General features: G+C 39.8%; 1 long non-coding RNA gene across 1 annotated transcript; it reads left to right on the top strand.

The window, feature by feature from the left end:
* The first annotated feature begins 2,764 nt into the window (after positions 1 to 2,764).
* LOC138407721 (uncharacterized) lies at positions 2,765 to 4,733 on the top strand. Its single transcript, XR_011241048.1, has 5 exons — positions 2,765 to 3,020; positions 3,212 to 3,753; positions 3,855 to 3,911; positions 3,998 to 4,150; positions 4,293 to 4,733. It is a non-coding gene; the product is annotated as an uncharacterized lncRNA (long non-coding RNA).
* The last annotated feature ends 867 nt before the right edge of the window (positions 4,734 to 5,600 follow it).

The following is a 5,600-nucleotide window of genomic DNA, read 5'->3' as shown; positions in this document are numbered from 1 at the left end:
GTTGATTTGCTGGCTGTTTGGATTGGCTCCCAAGGGGGCGGTTCAGGCAGCGGCGTGTTTTTACAAAGTCAAAGAGTTATCGAGGGCGTCTACTGAGCGGGCAAAATGGCATTCGTTACATCGCCATACAAGCCAGTAGTCTGTCCAATTTACCTTTATTTTTTTTATTTCTTTTATTTGCTGGCTGTTTGGATTGGCTCCCAAGGGGGCGGTTCAAGTAGCGGCATGTTTTTACAAATTCAAAGAGGTATTGAGGGCTTCTACTGAGCGGGCTAAATGGCATTCGTTACATCGCCATACAAGCCAGTAGTCAGTCCAATTTACTATTTTTTTTTTCTGGGTGCTGCGTTCAACCATGTTACTTAAGCCCAAGTTTTCTGGGTTATTTGTTATTCCTATTTATTTGTGTATAATCATGCTACTTAGGCCTAAAATGTATGGATGTGTTGTTATTTCTATTTATTTGCGATTCTGTGTATAATCATGTGAATTAAGCCTAAGTAATCTGGAAGGTTGTTACTTCCATTTCTAATCGTGTTACTTAAGCCTACGTTCTCTTGGCTGTTGTCATTTGTATTTATTTGTGATTCCGTGTAGTATCATGTTACTTAGGCCTAAGTTCTCTGGTCAGTTTTTATTTCTATTTATTCATGATTCTGTGTATAATCATGCAACTTAAGTTCTCTGGACGGTTGTTACCTCCATTTCTAATCATGTTACTTAAGTCTAAGTTATCTGGACTATTTTTATTTCTATTTATTTGTGATTCTGTGTATAATCATGTTACTTAAGCCTAAGTTGTCACAGGGCGTTGTCATTTCTATTGCATGACTTTTTTATTTCTTTTATTTGCTGGCTGTTTGGATTGGCTCTCAAGGGGGCGGTTCAGGCAGCGGCAGGTTTTTACAAATTCAAAGAGGTATTGAGGTTTTCTACTGAGCGGGCTAAATGGCATTCGTTACATCGCCATACAAGCCAGTAGTCTGTCCAATTTACCTTTATTTTTTTAATTTCTTTTATTTGCTGGCTGTTTGCATTGGCTCTCAAGGGGGCGGTTCAGGCAGCGGCAGGTTTTTACAAATTCAAAGAGGTATTGAGGGCTTCTACTGAGCGGGCTAAATGGCATTCGTTACATCGCCATACAAGCCAGTAGTCTGTCCAATTTACCTTTATTTTTTTTATTTCTTTTATTTGCTGGCTGTTTGGATTGGCTCTCAAGGGGGCGGTTCAGGCAGCGGCAGGTTTTTACAAATTCAAAGAGGTATTGAGGGCTTCTACTGAGCGGGCTAAATGGCATTCGTTACATCGCCATACAAGCCAGTAGTCTGTCCAATTTACCTTTATTTTTTTAATTTCTTTTATTTGCTGGCTGTTTGCATTGGCTCTCAAGGGGGCGGTTCAGGCAGCGGCAGGTTTTTACAAATTCAAAGAGGTATTGAGGGCTTCTACTGAGCGGGCTAAATGGCATTCGTTACATCGCCATACAAGCCAGTAGTCTGTCCAATTTACCTTTATTTTTTTTATTTCTTTTATTTGCTGGCTGTTTGGATTGGCTCTCAAGGGGGCGGTTCAGGCAGCGGCAGGTTTTTACAAATTCAAAGAGGTATTGAGGGCTTCTACTGAGCGGGCAAAATGGCATTCGTTACATCGCCATACAAGCCAGTAGTCAGTCCAATTTACCTTTAGTTTTGTGTACCATTAGGTTTAAAAAATTCATCAACATCTGATTCTTTCGTTTGCGATTCTGGGTCAATCACATTCTTAAATTCTAACTTCTCTGGGTTCAGTATTATTTCTATTGTGTGACTTTTTTATTTCTTTTATTTGCTGGTTGTTTGGATTGGCTCTCAAGGGGGCGGTTCAGGCAGCGGCAGGTTTTTACAAAGTCAAAGAGGTATTGAGGGCTTCTACTGAGCGGGCTAAATGGCATTCGTTACATCGCCATACAAGCCAGTAGTCTGTCCAATTTACCTTTATTTTTTTTATTTCTTTTATTTGCTGGCTGTTTGGATTGGCTCTCAAGGGGGCGGTTCAGGCAGCGGCAGGTTTTTACAAAGTCAAAGAGGTATTGAGGGCTTCTACTGAGCGGGCAAAATGGCATTCGTTACATCGCCATACAAGCCAGTAGTCAGTCCAATTTACCTTTAGTTTTGTGTACCATTAGGTTTAAAAAAATTCATCAACAACTGATTCTTTCATCTGCGATTCTGGGTTAATCACATTCTTAAATTCTAACTTCTCTGGGTGCAGTATTATTTCTATTGTGTGACTTTTTTATTTCTTTTATTTGCTGGCTGTTTGGATTGGCTCTCAAGGGGGCGGTTCAGGCAGCGGCGTGTTTTTACAAAGTCAAAGAGGTATTGAGGGCTTCTACTGAGCGGGCTAAATGGCATTCGTTACATCGCCATACAAGCCAGTAGTCTGTCCAATTTACCTTTAGTTTTTTTATTTCTTTTATTTGCTGGCTGTTTGGATTGGCTCTCAAGGGGGCGATTCAGGCAGCGGCAGGTTTTTACAAAGTCAAAGAGGTATTGAGGGCATATACTGAGTGGGCAAAATGGCATACGTTACATCGCCATACATTTTATTTCTTTTATTTGCTGGCTGTTTGGATTGGCTCCCAAGGGTGCGGTTCAGGCAGCGGCGTGTTTTTACAAAGTAAAAGAGGTTTTGAGGGCTTCTACTGAGCGGGCAAAATGGCATTTGTTACATCGCCATACAAGCCAGTAGTCAGTCCAATTTAACTTTGTATTTGTTGAATGTCATTTTTCTTTCTTTTTGTATATTGTTTACCCGAGTGTTTTGAGTCATTGTAAACTCGTGGTATAGTGGCACAGTTGTCTATTGGGTGGACATTGATTGACAAATGCTGTGTAACTGTAAACAAAGTGAGATAAAAAATGAGACAGAGGGATCCCGAAGCAGTTCCAGTGCAATGCAGTTCCAGAGATCCAGATGCAGACAAGGAAAAGGACAGCTGCTTGAATGAAGAAGTTGCAGCCCAAAAAGAAGAAATTGAGGTAAGTAGTAGTTGAACATAAGTATAGAGATGCACAGACATCATTGTTGGTGTTTATTCAGTCAAATGTTCATCTACATATTGTTTGGTATATAATGCCCAGAGAATTATTGTTTGTAACTCATTCAGAGAGATCTAGAATGTTTTGTAGGTTATGCTGAGTATCCTGATGTTTGTTTTATTTTTCCATAGCCACCCACAGTGAAGACGGTTACAGCGGTGCAAAGTCCGAGAGGTGGCAGTTCAAAAGAGGAAGAAATTTGGTAATGCACCACACAAAATGTCTTCACCTCTTTGTCTATTAAGGTTGTTATGCCTTTTGATAATTATTCTTAATTGCTTAAGTTAGTTGCTGAAGTTATGCCCAGTGCCTAATGATGCTTTTGTTTCCTCATGCCATGACACCCACATGAGGTAGTGCCTGACTACTCGTTATCATATGCAGAAAAACTGCGTAAAGCTAAGTACTCATTTTCTTAAACATAATACAATTGTGTTTTTTCCCTTTGGTCTGAAACATTAAAATTAATGCAGTTTTGTTTTGTATTTCTTTTTTGTAATATGACTGCCATAATCTTGAAATGGTGAGAAAAAGTCATGAGGACGAGCAGGACGAGGAGGACCAGTTCCTGTGAGGGACCCAAATGAGGCTGGCAAGGAGAAGAACCTGGTCCATCAGTGAAGACAGCACTTCCATGTCCAGTGAAGAATCAGCTTTACACACAAGGCTTGAGGTGACACCTTACACTTTATGAAGACTACTGCATCATTACCGTTGATCAGATGTACTACTTGCCAAAGATATTTCATCAGCAACTTGTCTTTTTCCCACTAGAAATCAGAACAGGAGGGAGAATCTAGACTGACATGTCATAGGACACCAGCAGTTTCAGTAAGGGAAAGCAGAAACAACAATAATTACGCAAGTGATGCCAACAGCAGCTCTTTTGAAGTTTCTGTTTATGCTTTTTCTTTTAGAAAATTAAAAACCAAATGAGACAGAGGCCGAATCAATGATCAGCAAAATGGGTACAGTCATAGCTTTAGTGAGGGACAAGAGGATCATCAGTGAGAACCCAAGTAACAACAGCAACCTTTGAGAGAACTCGAGGGAAGAAGCGACATCCCAAGGTAAACAATACGACTGACAACTGGCATTTAATCTTTTGCCAAACTGATGTTTTCTTTGAGTTCCTTACTGAATTCAAATACAGTTGAGTCACACTACAATGTAAGATTGCCATTACTGATGTTTGCTTTTGTGTGCTTTCAGGGATAGAGGAAGATGGCTGGATTCTTCCAAGATGTCCCTCTGCTGCACATCAAACCAACTGTATCCATTCTCCATAATGGTTACCTCAAAGCAGTCTTAACCTTTCTTGATGCTGCATACTATGTGGTTTAACATTGTGCTTATTGTAGTGTTTTCATTTGAGTGTTTTGAATATTTACCTTTTGTTTTTTTTGTTTTTATAAATATAGATGTAGGGAAAGTACAATACAAATACATACAAATTTAAACATATTTTTAAACAAATCATAATTTATTAACTTTTATAAATGTATAAAATGTGAAGTTATATTCTATCAAATGTTGTCAATGTATATCTTTGAGTTTGTAATTTATAGTTTTCTTGTTCAATGTGTAATATTTTTGTTATTTATTTAATTTATTTATTCCTTTGTACAAATAAACTGAGAGATGCTTTACTTACTCTTTCTCTGGAATTGAGTTTTATTTGTAATGGTGTAAACTGCAATTCTGGGTTCAAAATTTGTAGGCATAGCTACAGCGTGGCAAAAAAAATAGAACCTGCCACAAAGAAGGCAATCTGCAGTTTGGTTCAATTCACTTCCATTGACTTTGTGACTTACTACTGGAAACATCAGAGTCTCATCAGGCTGCAGATCAAAATGCAGCTTTTATAAATGTCTCTCTCAGGTTCTCTCTCTTTCCTATTGAACTGGTACAGTCTCTCTCTGAAATTGGTCGACTCTCAGGGTCTCTGTCCTTCGTCTTAAAGGAAATGTCTCTCTGTACGCGAGCGTCGGCGACGAGCACAAGGCACCCATTCAAAATGTCTCGGCAGGAGAGATTTTCTAGTTATGGGTGCCTTGCCAGCTGGGGGCTCCGCCCCCAGCTGGCAATGCATTGCATGGGGCGAAGCCCCATGCAATGCATTGGCACTTATATTATTATTCCTCGGGTTTATTATTCTTATTTCTTCTTCCCAAAATTTCGTCCCGCTACTCCTCCCACAGATTTCATCGCACATACTCGAGACCTATAAAATACGATGCGGAATTACGTCGAATCCTGTGCTATGACTTTTCTAAGAATTTCGTCCAATAATTCGCTCAAAAATCGCGAAAACGTGGCCGAAACCGACGAATGGGACTCAAGGTCTCTCGCCCTAAAGAGAGAATCGGCAAAAACGGGCGTTTTTCAGCCACTTTTTTTGTCTTTAAACACTTCTCCTAGCCACAAACGGAGTCCGACAGACATGATTTTTACATCTGGTGAAAGTAGAGTTTGTTTCCTACGCACACATGCCACTCTGACATCTCTCGGTCCAGTAGT

Source organism: Paralichthys olivaceus, chromosome 5, assembly GCF_024713975.1.
Source record: "Paralichthys olivaceus isolate ysfri-2021 chromosome 5, ASM2471397v2, whole genome shotgun sequence".
Classification (NCBI taxonomy): Eukaryota; Metazoa; Chordata; class Actinopteri; order Pleuronectiformes; family Paralichthyidae; genus Paralichthys; species Paralichthys olivaceus.
The sequence above is the reverse complement of the archived record's forward strand: the minus strand, read 5'-3'. Positions and strand labels throughout refer to the sequence as shown.